Consider the following 20,388-nt stretch of genomic DNA (forward strand, 5'->3'; position numbering starts at 1 on the left):
CAAAGCCAATATCACATGCCAGAATGGCATAATAAATAACTCCATGCAGGGGGTTCACTGGATTTTTAACTTTAGTATTTGCACTAAGAATCACAGCATTAGGACAAATGAAGTTGCTTCCCTTTCTTTATGATGGCAGAGGGCTGTCTCTCTTCAACTAGAGATAAATTCAATATTATGGCAAAGTGTGAATTTGTATGCTGAGCTTGGTATTTTTCCTGACTCAAGGATAACCTTAAATTTAAAAAGAAAACATCTATATATGTGCATTAATATACTGTATTGGTGTTTTTCTTTCTGACTTACTTCACTCTGTGTAATAGGCTCCAGTTTCATCCACCTCATTAGAACTGATTCAAATGCATTCTTTTTAATAGCTGGGTAATATTCCATTGTGTATATGTACCACAGGGGAGGAAGGTGGGAGGGGGGGTTCAGGATGGGGAACACATGTACACCCATGGCTGATTCATGTCAATGTATGGCAAAAACTACTACAATATTGTAATTAGCCTCCAATTAAAATAAATAAACTAATTTTAAATAAATAAATGAAAAGATCCAGCTAAATCTATAAAGCTCCTCAAGCAACAATCATTGATCTCAAATAGAAGATGATCAAACCTATTAACCTAATCCAATGGGTCCATGACTGAAATGACATTCCCATACTACTATGGCTCTTTACTACATGAAAAGTATAAGCTACAGTTATTTTGCTTCAAATAGTTATTAAATCCTGTCTAACTTCTAATGTCAGAAAATGAAGTTTAGAGAACAGAGCCCATGTGAACACTGGGTTTGCGTGTCCATGATTTGGTGGTTGTTGGTTAGTTGATAAGTTGTGTCCAACTCTGTGCGACCCCATGGATGTACCCTGCTAGGCTCCTCTGTCCATGGGATTCTCCAGGCAAGGATACGGGAGTGGGTTGCCATGCCCTCCTTCAGAGGATCTTCCTGACCCAGAGACCGAACCCAGGCCTCTTGCATTGGCAGGAGGATTCTTTACTACTGAGACACCAGGGAAGGCCCATGTCCATGACTATTTTGAACAAATGCAATATGTACTAAATCACAGGCTCTCCCTAGAGACAGTTCTACTGTAGATTTTTATAACTACCTTTACAGGACTTCATCTCTTGAAAACTGGCAACTAATAAATGTACTACAAAATAGTTCCAGGTTTTCTTTCATCAAGAAGAGAAAGATCTATGAATGTTTTAGAGTATTTTTATTTCTGTGATAATATTTTGCCTGTAAATTGAAAGAAAATTCTAATTTTATGAAAGGATAAGAGAATAAATAAGTTGATTTTGGAAAAAACAATCTACTTTTTAATCTACATGGAAAGATCTCTAATTTTTATTCCTATGGTCAACCATATTTAAAATTAAAGTTGATCATAGTTTGTCTGTCCTACCTAAAAAATTATTCTCTTAAATTTTATCAACTTTTTTAGTATGAAATTACTTTTAAAATCTCACCTGCCTTTTATAACTAAAAAGTAATACAATGACTATACTTTGTAAGTTTAGTTGCTTATGAAAATAAAGTAGTCCCTCCCTCATTGAGTGAAAACATCATTGAAGGTTTTTAAAAGGTACAAAATTATATTTGCCTCTACGGTTTTATCAACCTTATTGTATTAAGTTGCATTTTTTGTTCCCTAAACAATAATTTCCCTTTGAGATCTTAAGCTCAAGTGCCATTTGTAAATTCTTGAATGAAAACTTAAATAAAGATCCAAATGTTTTCCACTGAGGAACATCTTTAAAGCTAAATTTAGTGTACACTAACAGCCTAACCTCACTCATCTTAGGGAACTGGTTTTTCTCATTAAGAATTTCTTTGAGTTTGAAAATATCCAATGTTAATAATATTGACCTTCTTCTTAGCTTTTTAGTGTTTTGTGTGTGTGTGTGGGATCCTAGTTCCCTGACGAGGGATCAAACAAACCCATGCTTACCTGCACTGGAAGTATAGAGTCCTAACAACTGGACTTCCAGGGGATTCTCTGACCTTCTTTTTTTTAAAGTCAATCTATAACCTAAATTATTTCAAGCTTGTCTTCACATTATTTTTAAAACTACTGAAGTAAGTGCATACTGAGTTCCCACTGAAACTACAGTTACTTTTCTTACCCCCTACTTTATTCTTGGGGAAGACTTCTAGAAAATAAGGGGGAAAGTTAACACAAAAACAAATGAGTAGGGAGAATGGATACACGTTTATGTATGACTGAGTCCTTTCTCTGTTCACCTGAAACTATCATAACATTGTTAATTGGCTAAACCTCAACACAAAATAAAAAGTTAAAAAAAAAATTTTTTTAATCCAAGTAATTAGAAAAAAAAGTCACAGTTCATATGAGTAAATAAAAATTAAAATGCAGTAAGCACAGCACTACACATACTCTCCCTAAACAATCTCTCATATTCTAAGTGGTAACTGAAGTTTACACTTTTTGCAAAGCATAGTGTTTGCCATCATAAAAGACTTAATGAAAGATTGGCTTGTGAAAATTAAAAACGACTCTGCATGAAAGAGTTGGCCCTCAGTTTTGTGTGTTTAAAAATTCAGTCTTGTTAGTTCATTCTGGGTAAATACACAAGAGATTCCTTTCAAACAAGATCATTAAAATCATACCGTGAGCATCAATATCCAAAGGAGAAAACAATTTACAACAGAAAATAGTGTTGCTTCGATGGAGTAGGATTGAAAGGAAACTGCACAAGAAGTGGACTTCAAATTTTGCTTTTATACTTTTAAAATTATTTTGTGATGATCAAATATTTTTATAATTTTAAAAATGATTATTTAAAGGAAGGAAATAAATGCTAGATAGATTAGAATACCTGTATCAACTGGTTGGCAATTCTCAATAGGATAATCTACTTTATTCTTTTTTTTTTTTTTTTTCTGAGACGGGGTCTCGCTGTTGCCCAGGCTGGAGAGCCGGGCTATTCACAGGTGTGATCCCACTACTGATCAGCACCAGAGTTTTGACCTGCTCCCTTTCGGACCTGGGCAAGTTCACCCTGCCTAGGCAACCTGGAGGACCCCCACTCCCTGGAGGTCACCATATTGATGCCCAACTTAGTGCGGACACCCGCTCGGCATTGCTCACTACAGCCGATAACTCCTAGGCTCAAGTGATCCTCCCGCCTCAGCCTCCTGAGTAGCTGGGACTCCAGGCTTACACCATTGCGCCGGGCAGGAAAATCTACTTCTAAAATTTGGTAACAATGTTTCTTGACAAGTATAAAATCTGATAGAAAGGAAATGAGTAATATTAATGAATAGCATCATCTTATGATGGACTCCGTGATACAAACCTGCCAAGAAAAGGGAAATAATCACATCAGCTCATCAGAGCCATCACCCCAGAAAGGTATGATTACCAAGAGATCAGACCACTTGGGAGTGAAGGTTTGAATCATACCACCAGGTAAGCCACTGATTCCTGCCAAGGTAAGAGCAGGGGTGAGCGGTAATTTAGAATGGATGATGAAGGAGGAACAGGATGCGTTCCAGTTGTGGCCCTGAGATCAAACCCAGCAGCAGGTTCTCAGGTTGTGGTTGCTACAGACCTTTGAGAGCAGATACAGCTGGGCAAGGGAGTACCCAGAGGTGGCTGGAGTGAATCATGTAGGTTCCTTACACAATTCCTCCTTCCTTGCCCCCTTGTTTAAAGCAGCACCATCTCCTACTGATCAATTATCCCTCCTCAGATGGCAACTCTTCCAACCTGCTGGTTCCTTAGCAAAAGGAATCCAGGGTGCAGGCTACAGCAGCTGTAACTTGTAGTTACATTGTAATTCAATGGCTCCTAGCTGTGTTTCTTGGCAAGAAGGTGCCTCATTTGGAGAGGACAGCCTCCAACTCTGCAGAGTCCAGAGCTATGAGGACAGGGAGGCAAACTCCCCAGTGGGTCCCTGGCAGTAATGATGAAAAAGAGCAGAGTATATCACCCCGAAATGTACCATTTGGGCATATGAATTATTTTGAATTTAAGTTACTTAAAAAACAGCCAGCACACAAAGGACATTCTGATCCTCCTTTGTCCCCTGAAAGTAAGAAATCAATCTCATGTGAAGTTACTCTCTGCACCAAGACGGTAGCAGGCATCTTTATCATCAGAGTAGGGTATTCAAGGCACAAAAGGCTGTATATCTTGTCACTTCTTCAGTAGTGTTCTACCCCAAGTACAAACCCCTTTGTTCAGTCGATTTATCATAAAAATCAATAAAAAAAAAAAAAACCTTTTGTTTAAAAGGTATAAAACTTGCCTGCTTTGGTCACTTTTTGGAGTCTTCTATTTTTATGGACTCTGAAATGTATGAAATTCAGTTCATTTTTTTTCCCCTGCTAATCTGTCCTGTGTCAATTTAATTATCAGACCAGTCAAAGAACCTGGAAGGGAAGAAGGGAAAATTTTTCTTCCCCTAAAGACCCTGATCCTGAGAAAGACTGAGGGCAGGAGAAGGGGAAGACAGGATGAAATGGTTGGATGGCATCACCCACTCAATGGACGAGCTTGAGCAAACTCCGGGAGATACTGAAGGACAGGGAAGCCTGGTGTGCTACAGTCCATGGGGTCGCGAACAGGTGGACGCGACTGAACAACAGCAAGTTTTGGTGTCCACCGTGGGACCCTCACAGTCTGGTTGTATTTGCTCAGGGCCTACTGAGAGATCCTGGGACCTCTGAAAAATGCCGGCAGAAGGTAAGAATTCTTACCACATCAGTCTCCTGGATCTGTGCCTAAGGATGTGTTGGAAGTGAGCATGTGAGAGTCCTTTTCGTTTTCTTAAATTAAGATGAGCAGGAGAAAATACTCATGTGAACTGGTTACTTGGGTACAGCAACTCTGGTAGAGATTTGTGATGAGTACACCTGTTTTCTATGGATCCCTTTCCTCCCCAGAGATGGTCACTGTTTTCTTTTCTCTCTTTTGTGTCGTTTGTCGTAAGGAAGAAAACCACAGAGTGGAACACGGGTGTAGGTCCTGTAAGTCTGTCACTCAAAGCGGCCTCACGGGCTGGTGAGTTCAGAGTTATCATCCGACCAGCATCTACTTAGACAAACTTGGCTGTGGATCACCTCTGTAAAAACCAGAGGAGATTTTCCTTTCATTTTGTTCTTTGTTCTGAGAGCTTGGCTTTGTGGCCAGTGAGGATATACTTTCTGGTCTCCATCAGCTGGAAGGTGCAGCGCTGGCTTGGCTTTGGTGGCCAAACACACTGGGATTCTGAGACACAAGGTTGCAAGCAGCGTTCTCGTTGTGCCAGCTCAAAGGGGAATTTGTCAGAAGGGGTCCCAGACCCAAAGGGACTGTCAGCTTTAAAAAAAAAAAAAAGCACAATGTCAGAGTTGTGAGTTAAGTTTTATTTGGGGGTAAATGAGGACTATAGCTCTTAGAAACTGCTCCAAAGAGGTGGTGGGAGGTCACTGTACATGTGATATTGGTGAAGAGGGAGTATATAAGTGCAATCAAGCACATTTTTTTTTTTTGCACAAGTTTCTGCTAGTCTTGTGGACGTCACTGCTAATCATAAGGACCACATGTCACCACAAAGGATTTTAGTGTTTCTCTAGATATGAGGAGATGCAAGAACTGGGCTCATAAAATCATCTCCTGAAAATATGTATCTGAAGACTGGTTCTGGCGGTTTTTTCCAGAGCACAGAGTGCCTTATTCCTGATCTTCACCATCAACTCCTTTCAGGGGGATGTTGAAGACCAGCCGCTGCAGTGGGTTCATGATTTAATCCTTGTAGAGGTAGATGGCAAGTGCCAATTTGTAGTTGACGGGACCCTGGTCATTTCAGCCTTCATTGTCTTGTTATTTCTGGAAAAGCCCCATTCCAGTAGTTCCTGTCCAGTGTCACAGAGTAGCAGCTTTGTGGTTGGATGTCTCACATTCTCATGCGAGACCCAAGACCCTGTTTGGGCTCCATCTATCTTACTGCCTATGACAAGGAAGGTTTTAGATTTCTTGGGCTAAATCTGGAAATGAATTTTCTGGATCTTGCAAGGACTGAATGTTTTGCACTCTCCTTTGGGACGGCTCTTGTGTTCATGGTTGAGCCATAAAAAGGCTTATTGGTTTGAGTCATTATGGAGATTACTGTAAGATCCTGCTCATCAATGACAGGCTGATGAATCCTTTGAATTGGCTATATTTGAAAGAAAAAAAAATTTTGAGAGTGCTCATCCTAAACAATTATCTTACTTATGGAAAGACCAAATTAAAGAGAGTTCAGAAAAGACTATAAAGGCTAACTTGAGGGAATCCCTTCACAAGCTGAAAGAACAGAAATTAGATTTAGAACAAAAATCAAAGTTGACATCCAAAATAAATTCCAGCATCATCTATTAGCAAATTCTCAAAATTCCCCCATCTTCCCCAGAAAATCCCCTAAACACCCAGCTGTCTGTTAATTTCCTTTCTCTACAAGATTTACAGATAGCCCTTCAGCCTGCTTTTTACACCCAGGGTATTCAGGTGCCAAGTGTAAATGCTTAAAGTCAGAAAGTGAATTTAGTAAAAGCACCTGGGAAAGTCAGTAAGGCTTGCTTTTGCTGTCTTGTACAACTCCTGCTCTCCTAGGCTCTAAATCTGGTTCTGCAAGCATCAGTCCTTCCCATGCAATATCCTTTACAGATGTATCTTTGACCCCCCACCATCAAGAATTTATATACCCTGGTTGGACAGTGACAGACCTTTTAAATTATAAAGCCCTTTTACCTCCAGTTTCAGAAGATCCTACCAAATTTAGAGGAATTAGAAAGATTAGTGGTCATTCAAAAGCCCTTTCACGGAGGAGACCGATGACCAAAGTTTCTCCCAGGCCTTCCTACAAATTATCAGGAAATGGATCAGCTAGAGGTTCAGGGTCTAATAGAAGCCATAAAAGAGGCTTTCTCCGCTAAGGTGAGCTGGTCTAAGGTTGAATTATGCGCTCAGAAAGAACGTCCAAAAGTCTTTGTTAAATGCTTTGTATAGACTATTCAAAGGCATACTGCACTAAACCATGAGGCTCCAGAACATAGAAATCTTTCATTTCTGCTTTAGTAGGAGATTTTCTCCAAAGTATAAAAAGACAAATTCAAAATAGTGTGGCTGAGTGGGCAAGTCAAACTGTTATCATGGTCATGGAGGCAGCTACCCAACCGAGGAAGATAGCTTGCAGGAACGCAAGAGAAAACAGAAGTTAAAATAAAAAATCCTTGAATTGCCAACTGAATCTTTAGAGAAACAAAAGTCCGACTCTGAGAATAGCACAAAGTCCACTCAGACCCTTTCTTTTTTGCCTTCAGACATCTGCACATATTACAAAAAAAAAAAAAAAAAATAGGCCATTGGAAGTACAATTGTCCTGCACATAAGGAAAAGAAGGAAATTTTTAAATAGTATTTACTCTCGACTTCTGATGACTCCAAAACTCTCAGAAAAAAAGAAAAGAAAAGAAAACTTACATTCTTTCTCTATGCATCGAAGACATCTATCTTACCATGTCTGTGAAATATAAACACCCCAGGAGATAATTAAAACATTGCACACAAACACCTGAGACAGAAGGGGGAAAAAAGGTTTTGAAATATGCACACTGCTATAAAATCTTTCCCAAACTCTAGTCCATAGCTACTACAGGATTTGTCATGGGAAAATCCAAATCTTAAAAGTCTTGTCCACAAATAGTAAAAGCTTTAGTCATCTGAGTGGGTAATCTTAACATATTCCAACTGTTATTTATAAACTAGTGAGTTTTATGTTGTTGGACCTGATTCATAGTTAAAATTTGGGAATGAAAGTATAGGGTCTCTGCGTCTGTCTATATGTTTTATATGTGGGATATTTTTCTACCTCTGAAGGGTATTGCCAAAATTAATTTCGGAAGAGTTCTGTTTAATTGGCTTAAAGACAATCAAGTGCTATATAAATTAAGTATGTCCTCAGAAATATAAAAACTAACCCAAATGTTTTCAAGTTCACATGATCTAGAATAATTTTGTTAAATAAAAGTTAGCTTGTTTGGTTTATAAAAATGGACATATATTTACAGTTATCATCATTAAATATAATACTTTTATTCTGCCTAGGTTCACTAAAGTTAAGTAAGTTCATATTAACTCTGTTGTCAAATTTATCAGCAAAAAAATAACTTAAGGTGATGACTAGCTGCTTTGATGTCTCATGAAGTTAGGGGTGGGAACAAGTTTTGACTGGGGGAAATTGTTTTAATTGATGGGAACGAGTTTGATCAAAAACTGTTTTGATTGATGGGAACAAGTTTGATTAGTGGGAAGATTGGTGGGAACAAGTAAATTAAATAAATGTAAATGGGATTAAAAATTTTAAGTGAACTTTTCAACAATAAGTTTTTTATGGTATGGCTACTGAAATAGGTTCCCAAATCTCTATGATAACGTAGTTTTGCTAAGTTAAATGCTAGAAATTCATTGAATATCTAGATCACGTCCAGGTAAGATAAAACACAGGTGCATTAATTATGTTGAACATGATTTTTGCTTTTGGTTGCCTATTACAGAGAAACAAAAGTTCATAATGGTAGTTTAATCGCTAAGTCGTGTCCGACTCTTGCAACCCCATGGACTGTAGCCCACCAGGCTCCTCTGTCCATGGATTTTCCAGACAAGAATATTGCAGTGGATTCCATTTCCTTCTCCAGGGGATTTTCCCAACCCAGGAACTGAACCCGGGTCTCCTGCATTGCAGGCAAATTCTTTACCAACTGAGCTGGGAAGCCCAAACAAAAGAGACTTGGACTCATTAGTAAACATGTCTTGTTCCACATTGAAAAATTATACTATGAGAAAGTATATGCATCTAGAAATTATGAAATGCATTCACAAATGTGTTAGTGTAAAGAATGTTTATGTAGCACAGTTCACAGTTGCTTATTTCTTAGTTTTCAATAGAAATTAAGGTTTTAAGGGATAAGATGTATTAATAATAGTCATGGGCTGCAAAGAGACATAGCTGAGCGACTGACGCACATACTAGAAATAATAAGGGAAGCAACTCTGTATGCAAAGGAAATAGGATGTTTGGGCGTAAGAAAGGTATGAGGTATGGAGGTGCATTTTTGTAAGGATAAAAGAAATTAATTTGCCCAAAAGTCAAACTGGTTATTTCTGAATGAGAAAGAGGAAAGTAAAGGACAAACTAAGTTGATAGAAAAACTTGGCAGGAGAGAAAGAAAGGGGGTTTTACTTCGTGTAACTCAAACTGTCTAAAAATGTAATAAATTTATTACAATAGATTTTAAATAGTGTACTTATGCTTATGTAAAGTTAAAACTTAATTTTCTTTCATCTACTAAAAACTCAACGTTTTCTTGGACCACTGGTCAGCTCTTGATAAGATTAGAAAGGTGATGTATGGCAAAACCAATACAATATTGTAATTAACCTCCAATTAAAATAAATAAATTTATATTTTTAAAAAATTAGAAAGGTTTTCTTTACCTTTTAAGTAATCTGCTTGGAAAGCAAAGATTTTATGTCTTACTGAAAAAATTGACTGTGCTTCACGTTGTCTTTATCAGGTCTTTGATTATCTAAAACCAAGTCTTCTCCATTAAAAGAGCTAAGGCTTTTTGACAACCATGTAACTTTCTGTTTTTGTCTCTGTCACTTTGGTTAAATGGGTAACAAAGTATTGTTTCACAGTAATCAATGAACCCATCTATTTAAGTGTTTTAAAACCTTTTTATAAGGTTTTATAAAAAAGGTTTTTATAAAAAAAAAATCTTAGCAAACTTCCCACACTCCCCCTCCCCCCAATTAAATTCTAAATGAAGTTTTTCTGACCTCAAACTACTGGGATTTATTTCCAGGAGACTCTGGAACATCTCAAAAAATTTTCTCTCTTGCCTTATTAAACTACAACAACAACAAAAAAAAATAGAGAAGGAGGGGTTAAACTAATTTACTTTATTTGATATGTTAAACTACATGGAGGGGTTAAACTAATCAGCTTTATTTTATATGTTAAGTTACAAGGGAAACAGTATCAAATACGGAGTTAATACTAAGCCTTCTTTATGTTTTACTTGTAGAGGTGTATAACTGTTCCAGAAATTTTATGAAGTTCCTAGAAATCTGATATGTCCTAATATAATGTCATCACTTGTAATTCTAGCTATTATCCTAAGATGTATGTCACGGAAATAGCCAAACTTGCTTATCAACAACATCAACAACATCAAAATGAGAGAGAGCTCTCACCAGATTTTTACCCAAGGTCGTGTTCAAGTCTTTTTATTTACACAAGTTATTGTTTTACTCTGATATTTTTGTAGAAGTGTTTCATCTTCAGAGAACCTCATGAAAAGGACAAGTACTCTAGAATACAGATTACTAATAATTTTCCTACTGGTGAATTCAGTGAGAATTTATAGAACTCTAATGGAGAAACAAATGGCTTTGTAAAGCTGCTAAAAGAGGATCAAGATGAAGAAGAATTAATTACATGGGGCTGCATAAATGAGGATGATTATAATTGTTATGGTTTTATTTATTTGCAATTTTTTGATTATTTTATATTTTGTTTTCCTAGACTTAAGGATATTTTTCTCTTAATTAATCTGAGATTTGGGGAAATACACCTTTGTGAAGAGAGATGAAAAATATTTATCTTTTTCTCCCGACCCAATTTCTTCAGAATCCAAAAACTCTTAGTGAGCATTCTTAATTTTATGGCACTATAATTGTTTACATAGTTGAAAAGAATCTGATCTCATTATAACAGGACACAGATGGAAACATTGGTTATATTACCAAGGCTGTGATCAGAAAAGAATCAGATATGACCAAACAGCTTTTTGGTCCCCTAGGAGGGAAGAAAGGGAAAGTCTTCCTCCCCTACAGTTTTCCTGCTTCCACCTCTTCCCAGGAAGATTAGTGGATTCGTCCATCCTATTGAGTGCCCAATTGCTATATGAAGGCCTTTGATTCTGAGGGACTTAGATGGGCCCCAGGCTAAGCATTCACAACTGCCCTGCTGTTTGCATTTCCTGAAATAGGAGGTAGGTGAACTCCAGGTTAGATATTTACGGCCAGCCTCCTGTTTGCTCTCTGAAATGGAAGTAACAACTGAAACAGGATAAGTAGGCTTTGTCTCCTGTGGACACCTTAAGATAGCAGTCATGGCAGGAGGAGAATGGGGCTAAACCTTGTTTGACTAAATGTTCAGAAGGTCATATAGTCCCATCCTTGGGGCAATAAGACATTTCACACGTACCCTCATTTTGGGGGGTCAAAATGTGATCCCACAGGTCTCTGGGCTGGAATTGATCTTGGGAAAAAGTTGTGCATGCATGGCATGTTGGGGAGGGTCCTAGGGGTAGGTCAGGTGTGGGAAAAGAAACCAGTTAATTGGCTAAAGGTAAACACACACCTGAAGAACTGCCCTATATAAGTGATTAACTGCCTCTTTACTGTGCTCCTCTTCACTAGGGGGGGCACCCACACTCTTTCTCTCCAGGTGTCCATCTCTGCCTTGCTTCTGTCCTAGCTAAACAAACTGTTTCTCTGTGTGCTCTCCCACTTGTTGTGCTGTGTCTCTAATAATAAACTTCGTACCTGCATTTGCGGCTTTTGCCTCCGTGAGAAGTGTATTTTTCCCTGGGGGCACAGATCGAGGGGGAAATAGCTTCTAGCCTCTAGCCCTTGCTGGCCTGGTGGCTAGGACTCCTGATTCTCATCCAGGCTGCTAAGTCACTTCAGTCGTGTCAGACCCTATGGACTATAGCCCTCTGTCCATTGGATTCTCCAAGCAAGAATACTGGAGTGAGTTGCCATGCCCTCCTCCAGGGAATCTTCCCCATCCAGGAATCGAACCTGCGTCTCTTACGTCTCCTGCATTGTCAGGCAGATTCTTTAACACTAGCGCCACCTGGGAGGCCCTACTGTACGCTGTGCCTGCAGAGGATTGCCTCAAGCGGGCACTTCACCTGTGCCTTTCGAAGCCTTTCTGCATTCTGTGAAGCTGCCTTCTTCTAGATGGTGTGATGTTCGTGCCGTAGGCCAACTCCATCCACCTCCTTCAGGGTGAGGTGGGTCCCCTGGTTAGTTGTCTCTTTACCATGGCCACCCCGTTCCATCACATCAGTTCTGAGGCAGCCAATGGCGGCTTGAGTTCTCTTTCCCCCTGCATCTTTCTACAACACTGACTGTTCCAAAGCCTCGGATTCACCCGAGGACCACGCAAGCAGTGCTGCTGTACCTGCCGTAGAGCATTTCCTGCTCTGATCTCTTCTCAAAGCTGGCGTTTATCTAAGCAGTGTATGGGCCAGAGCCACATTTTCATCTGTGGAGTGTGTTGTCTCCTGAACCTCGCAAGAAGCTACGTGAGTGGGCGGGGCTTCCTTATGTAGTGGCAACGCAAGATGTACCCATATGCCTTTTACTTGGAGGAGATATCCTGGCACGCTCTTTATCGTTGGTCCCGCTAAAAACGTCACCGAAGCGGCAGGAGTCTGCATGTTTCACAGGGTGCAGGCTGGAGTACCCACTTCCTTCAGCTTCCGTATTCCTTCCTCTGACCCCCTGGACCAATGAGCCGCATCGCAGCACCGGCACCGCAGCATGGACCTGTTGTGGAATCCTTTCCTCCTGAGGGCAGCTCGGAAATTTCCACTTCACTGAGTGCTGTCATTGCTTTGCCCAAACTTCCAAGAACCACCCTGGCAGTGAATTTGCCCCATTCCCTGGGTCCTCGCAAACGTGTTGAATCCCCGGTCCTGGGAAAGTTACATTTAAGCCCCTTACCAATCACCCTCAAAATACAGCCCCGGGGGTACACCTCTGCTCCTGCTGGTACATACCAGCTAATTCTCTCAGTTCTTCTGGTGTAGGGTCTCCTTCCTTTTTTTAGAATATGTATTTATATGGCTGCATTGAGTATTAGATGCTGCACATGGGATCTAGTTCCCTAAACGTGGATCAAACCCACACCACCTGCATTGGGAGTGAAGAAATCTTAGCCATTGGACCACCAGGGAATTCCCTCCTTGCATCTTAATCATTCCTAACATGTACCTGTTGCAGTGAAAAGGATTTAAAAAAAAGAGGAATGAGGTTTTCTTCTTTCCCATTCTTAAGAACGAGGAAGATAAAACAGTGAACATTCGTTGTTTGTTTGTTTTTAACTTTAACCACTCCTAACTCTGAATGTCTGTAACGAAGTTTGCTTTTCTGCCCTCTAACGCTGCAGGAGCTACGCTGCACACCTATTTTCCTCTGACTCTGTGCTATATACATTATCTGTCTGGTGTTTACCCTTCCAACACCCTTCCCCTTGTAGTTAGGTATCAGAAAGAAGGACACAGAGCCACCCAAACTGCCAGACTCAGTGACTGGGCTATGATGTCAGCGGGTGACTGTCTTTGAGAAAGAAGTCAAGATCGTAACACCTTGGTTCCTCATCACCGACTACTGACTTCGAGCCCTCATCTTATAGAAGCCCCTAGACTCCTCATGGGGGAAGAGGGACACAGTTCTTGAGGCGTGAGCCTACTATGTTCCCCTTTCTGCCAGCTGAGAATTAAAGCCATCTATTTCCTCCAAACTCTGTCTCCTTATGTTTTATTCCACGTCGGTGGGCAGCCAGCAACAGAACCACCCAAGTGATGCTGGGAGTGAACCTTGGTCATCAGACAGGAGGAGGTGAGAGCAGCTACTGAGGGGAGCCTGGGTTCCTCCCTGATGGAGAAGTTTCTGGAGCACCATCCGGTGTGATGGAAGTGCTCACTCTTCCCAGGAAAGGATAGGACACCTCTCCAAACCTAAATGGGGACGGAGGTAGTCCTGCAGACTCAGCACACTCAGGGAGATCTACCTACGTGTTCTCCTCCCAGGTTTCAGGGTTCCAGGGTTTTCCCCGACTCTGATCTTGGTATCGCAGATCTATCTCAGCTGAGTATGCGAATATCTAGGTATCTCTGCAATTTTATTTCATCTTTGGGGGACTTCCCTGGTGGCCCAGTAGTCTAGAATCTGCCTGTCAATGCAGGGAATGTGGGGTCAATCCCTGGACGGAGAACGAACATTCCACATGCCACAGGGCCACTAAGCTCGCCCTGCAGTGAAGCTCTCGTGTGCCCCAACTGAGACCTGCCACGGCCAAATAAATAAATAAAAACTAAGCCCTGTGGACACGCACAATAAGCTTTAAATTTTTTTTATTTGTTTTTTGGCCTGTTCAACTTTTGCCTCCAACATTCTGGAGGAGGTAAGGGCCTCTTTGGAAGCCACCAAAGAGACCCTCTGGCTCTCACACTTAGCCATTAATTGCTTGTTAATGGCTCTGAGCCCCTCATTATCCCTCTGCTGCCATCAATACAGCTTAGCATTAATCAGACAGCTCAGCTGTCTTCGAGTCCATTGTTGTCTCCATAGCTTTCAAATGCTTGGATGTCACATCTGCAACAGCATTTGCCTCCTCCAAGACCTTCTCCCAGATTTTATCAATCAAATCTTTAGCATTCGACAGTCACCCACCTTACACCAGGGGCACCCCAGGTGGTGGTAAAGAACCCACCTGCCAGTGCAGGAGATGTAAGAGACGTGGGTTCAATCCCTGGGTTGGGAAGATCCCCTGCAGGAGGGCATGGCAACCCACTCCAGTATTCTTGCCTGGAGAAACCCATGGACAGAGGAGCCTGGCGGGCTGCAGTCCATAGGGTTGCAAAGAGTCGGACACGACTGAAGCGTCCTAGCACGCACGCACCTTACACCAGGGCCTACCCGGGCCCCAACTATAAACCAGGTTATCATCCTTTTTGCCCTCTGCCTGACTGGTGGACCAGTCCCAAATGTTAGTCTTGGTTCTGCTTGTATCAATCCAGGTCATCCAAGAAGCAAAACTAAGACGGGGATTTCCATGGTGGTCCAAGGAAGACTCTGCTCCCAGTGCAGGGGACTGGGGTTCAATTCCTGGTCAGAGAACTAGATCCCACATGCCACAGCTAAGAATTTGCATGTAAACTAAAATCCTGCATGTAGCAGCTAAGACCCAGTACAGCCAAATAAATAAATATAAATAAATATTAAAAAAAAAAAAAAAAAAAGCTAAGACCGGATTAGAGTTGTAAGGGTCAAGTACTAGAGAGGGAAAATGGGGAGCTGCGGGAAACAGAGACAGGCCATCAGCTCATTGCTGCTCCGTGTGAATGAGAGAGGGAACATCTTAGACCGCAGCACTGTTCCAAGGAGGTTGGCAAGACCCAGAGGGAGACCACGAGCCAAAGGCACTCTTCAGAGGAGTCCTGTGTCTTTCAGAAATGGGCCTGCCTTGGTATTCCTGCCGTGAGCAGTCACTGGGAACGGTCCAGGGGAATGAGGTCTTGGCTTGAACCCAGTGACGGAAGTCAGAGCACAGCAGCTGGTGCCTTTCGTTCACTCTCCTCCCTGCATTAGGAGATCTGAGAGGCACACTCTCATGGCTGCCCACCATATAGAGGTGTTTGGACCACAAAGAGCTCATCTCGGCCATGGATGAAATGTTCATGCTTATTTGGCTCATTTTGAGTGAGGGGTAATTTTGATATTTATACTCAAATTTGGTAGGGAAAGATTAGGCTAAGTGGAGTCTGAACTGACCACGAGAAATAAAATTAATGGTAAAATATTCATGAGTACTTCTAAGCTCGATAGTCAGATTTCTACTGCATAAAAGCGACTACTTTATGACTTTTAAAAACATCTTAATATACAAATATATCATTATATAACTTGCATCTTATGTATTAAAATTAAAATATCTCTTTCAATATAAAAGCCTAAATTTGTACAAAAAGAAATGATTTTAAAGTAATCAGATTATTTTTTAAGATTTCCTGTATCACATATTTAATAGTAAACTCTGCTAGCATACTTATTTAATCCTTGAAAAGTCTTTGATTTTACTCAATCACAAAAGTCATTTGTACATATATAGATATAATATAATATAGGTGCTAAATATATATATAATGGATTACTTGTTATTAAATGTATTAACTAGAATGTTAAGTTCCTCCATAATCTCACTCATCAGAAGCAACTGTTGCTAACAGTTTAGTGAATAGTTTTCCAAATTTAATTATTTCATGTAAACAAACAATTTTAAAACAAAATTAATATTTTACTCTACTCAACTATGCTTTACCCAAATTGCTTCTTTAAACCACCTTTTTTACTCCTCATAGGTTTTTTAAATAACATTTTTTAAAATTGAGATATACTTCACACAACATAAAATTCCTTATCTCTAAGTGTTCACATCACTGGTCTTAGTATATTCATTACGTTACACAACTACCACCACTATCTAATTTGAGAACATTTTCATCCCCTTAAAAAGAAACCCTGTACCTATTAGCAGTTAATCCCAATTTCCCTTCCCACTGGGCCTGTTAGCTACTAATCTACTTGGCTCTATGGAATTACCTATTGTAGACATTTCATATAAATGGAATTATATTATGTTGATGCAAAGGTAATTGTGTTTGCATTGTTGAAATTTGCCATTTGATATTGAAATACATTCTTAAATAAATGTAGTTTGTTATACATCATTTTAATGAGCATTTCTACCTTTATTGTTTTTGCTAATGACTTACTTGCTATTTATTTTATATTTATTTTAGACTATAGGAGTGATGTTAGACAAAAAGCAAATTAGAGTGATTTTCTTATTTGAACTCAAAACGGGTCGAAAGCAGCAAAGACAACTCACAACATCAACAATGCTTTTGGTCCAGGAACTGCTAACAAACATACAGGGCATTGGTGATTCGAGAAGTTTTGCAAAGAAGACAAAAGCCTTGAAGATGAGCATAGTGGCCAGCCATCTGAAGTTGACAACAACCAATTGAGAGAAATCATCAGAGCTTATCCTCTTACATGAGAAATTGCTGAAGAACTCAACATCAACCATTCTTCGGTCATTTGGTGTTTGAAGCTAATTGGAAAGGTGAAAAAGCTCAATGAATGAGTTCCTCATGAGCTGACTGAAAATCAAAAAAATCATCATTTTTAAGTGTCATCTTCTCTTATTCTGGCCTTGCATGGTGGTTCAGCAGTAAAGAACCACCTGCACGGACTTTCCTGGTGGTCCAGAGGCTAAGACTGTATGCTCCCAATGCATGGGGCCCAGGTTCAATCCCTGGTCAGGGAACTAAATCCCTCACGCCACAACAAAGTCCTGGTGAAGCCAAATAAAATTAACAAATAAATAAATATGGGGGGGGGGGGGGCGGGGGCGGAATCTACCTGCAATGCAGGAACCTCAGGAGATGAGGATTCAATCCTTGAGTCAGAAAGTTCCCCTGGAGGAGGGCATGGCAACATGCTCCAGTATTCTTACCTGGAAAATCCCATGGGCAGAGAGCCTGGTGGGCTACAGTCCATAGCGTCACAAAGAGTCAGACATAGAAGCGACTTGGCACGCGTGCACTTCTCTTATTCTAGGCAACAACAACGAACCATTTCTAGGTTGGACTGTGATGTGTGATGAAAAGTGGATTTTATATGACAGCCAGTGACAACCAGCTCAGTGATTAGACTGAGAAGTTCCAAAGCACTTCCCAAACTTGCACCAAAAAAAGGTCGTGGTCGTTTGGTGATCTGCTGCCTGTCTGCTCCACTACAGCTTTCTGAAGCCCAGCCAAACAATTACATCTGAGAAGTATGTTCAGCAAATCAATGAGATGCGCCAAAACCTGCAACACCTGCTCAATAGTATTTCAATGTATGGATATACTAAATTTCTAAATGTATTAATCTGTTGATTGACATTTGGATCCAGCCTTTAGCTGTTAAAATTAAAGCTGCTGTGCAAAGTTGTGTTCAAGTATTTCATGTACACTTGCTTCCATTTCTCTTTACCAAATATCTAAGATTGGAATGACCGGATTATATGGTAAGTGTATGTTTAACTTTTTAAGAAACTGTCCAACTGTTTTCCAAAGTTGCTGTTCCATTTTACATTCCTACCAGCAATTCCTCCACATCCTCACCAATACTTGGTATGATCAGTTTTTCTAATTTGTGTCATTTGAAGAGGTATATAGGGGGTATCTCAGATGGTTTTAATCTGCATTTCCCTAATGACTAGTAATGCTGTGTATCTTTTCATATACTCAGGCAAAGTGTCAAATCTTTTCCCATTTTTAATTTGCAATTTTTTTGGTTGCCTTGTTTGAATGTTTTATGATTTTTATTTATTTACTTATTGTGGCTGTGCTGGGCCTTCTCTGCTGCGTGGGTTACTCTCTAGTTGCAGTGGTAGGGCTTCCCACTGTGGTGGCTTTTCTTGTTGCAGAGCACGGGCTCTGGGGCACTCAGGCTTCAGTAGTTGTGGCTCATAGGTTCAGTAGTTGTGGTTCCAAGGGCTCTAGAGCACAGGCTGAGTAATTGTGGCACACAGCTTAGTTGTTCCTTGGCTTGTGGGATCTTCCTGGACCAGGGATCAAACTCACGTCTCCTGCATTGGCAGGTGAATTCTTTACCACTGAGCTGCCAGGGAAGTCCACCTTGTTTGAATTTTAAGAGTTCTTTATACAAGTCCTGTATCAGCTGTATGAGTACAAATATTTTCTCATTCTGTGGCTAGTCTTTTCATTTTCTTCTCAATATCTTTCAAAGAATAGAAGCCTTTACTTTTGCTAAAGCCCAATGTATCAATTGTTTTCTTGTGAATCATATTTTTAATACCATATTATAGAATCCAAGGTCTCAAAAATTTTCTCCAACTTTTTATTTCACAAATTTTATAATATTATGTATTATGTATATAAGCACATTATCAGTTTTGAGTTATTTTATTTTTAAGAATGAATCTTTATTTTTTTGGCCATGTTGCAGCAGGTGGGACTCTTAATTCCCCAACCAGGGATCAAACCTGTGCCCCCTGCAGTGGAAGCGTGGAGTCCCAACCACTGGACAGCTAGGGAATCCCCAAGTTAATTTTTGTGCATAATGTAAGATATGGATTAAATTCCATGGAATATTCCAAGCAGTCATTCTGGAGTGGGTTGCTGTTCCCTTCTCCAGGGTATCTCTCCAACCCAGGGGTGGAATCCAGGTCTCTTGCATTGCTGGCAGATTGTTTACAGGCTGAGCCACCAGGGAAGAACTTTGGTGCAACAGAATATCCAATTGTTTCAGCATTATTTGTTGCAAAAACTATTCTTTTCCACTGACTCACTCTTGCATCTTCCCTGAAAAATAAATTGTCCATATACATGTGGCTCTATTTTTGGACTCTATTCTAGTTATCAGAATATCCTACCTTGGTTCCTTGATTTGGGGAATAAAAAATTTTTAATGGAAAAAGGCAAATAGAAGTCTCTGAACTCCTTCTCCCAGCAAAGATAGTAAATCAAAAACAATACTGGATCCCAGGGAGGAATGGCCAAAATTGATTCTATCCCTAGAGACCTAAAGGATGCAGGGGTTAGTAATCCATATCATACATCTTTTTAAAAAATAATTTTATTTATCTGTTTATTTATTTTGGCTTGCTGGGTCTTTGTTGCTTCATGGGCCTTTCTCTAGTTGTAAGCAGAGGCTACTGTCTAGTTGCACTGCAAAGGCTTCTCATTGCATTGTCTTCTCTTGTTGCAGAGCTTGAGCTCTAGGGCATTCTGGCTTCAGGAGTTGTGGCACGTAGGCTGAGTAGTTGCGGCTTCCGGGCTCTAGAGCACAGGCCCAGTAGTTGGGGTGAACAGATAGTTGCCCCCACCTCCCCTGACATATGGGATATTCGCCACCCAGGGATCAAACTGCATCTCTGCGTTGGCAGGCAGGTACTTTACCACTGAGCCACCACGGAAGTCCTATTATACTCTTAGCACTCAGGAACTTTTGAGGGTTTTAGGAGCTCTATGCCAAGAATGGGACAAAGACCAACAGCACAGGGATATTTTATGATGTTGCAGAGATGGCTTGCTGGGCTTCATGTTTTCTCTGAATTCTCTAATGTCGCTGTCGCCCATCACCTTTGCAGTTTAGAACGATTCGGCCTGACGACTGCACTCAACACCTTTCTCAAACCCGCTTGAAGGTTGTGCTGCCGCATGGGAAAGTGCCCTCGCATCTCAGAACAGGACTTCTGTAACTTCCTGATTTGTAGGTCTCAAAGCAGAGCATGCAAATTTTGAAACTTTCTGACAGTTCTCCAAGGAGACCGGAGAAGGAAAGGTTAAAAACATTCACACCTACCAAACAGATTAAGTGTTCTTTCCTCCGTGCGAGCAGAGTGTAGATACTAACAAAATCATCTCCTTTCTACATTCTGTACTGTCACTCATGTCCAATAAACTAAGGTCTAATTACTGAAAACTCCATAATTATAATCTGAATCCTTCATAT

At 40.4% G+C, this 20,388-nt stretch overlaps 1 long non-coding RNA gene across 1 annotated transcript; it reads left to right on the forward strand.

Annotated features, from left to right (window-relative positions):
• The first annotated feature begins 449 nt into the window (after positions 1 to 449).
• On the forward strand, positions 450 to 14,221 carry LOC123331546. Its single transcript, XR_006548249.2, has 2 exons — positions 450 to 3,448; positions 4,400 to 14,221. It is a non-coding gene; the product is annotated as an uncharacterized LOC123331546 (long non-coding RNA).
• The last annotated feature ends 6,167 nt before the right edge of the window (positions 14,222 to 20,388 follow it).

This window comes from Bubalus bubalis, chromosome 1 (assembly GCF_019923935.1).
Source record: "Bubalus bubalis isolate 160015118507 breed Murrah chromosome 1, NDDB_SH_1, whole genome shotgun sequence".
Classification (NCBI taxonomy): Eukaryota; Metazoa; Chordata; class Mammalia; order Artiodactyla; family Bovidae; genus Bubalus; species Bubalus bubalis.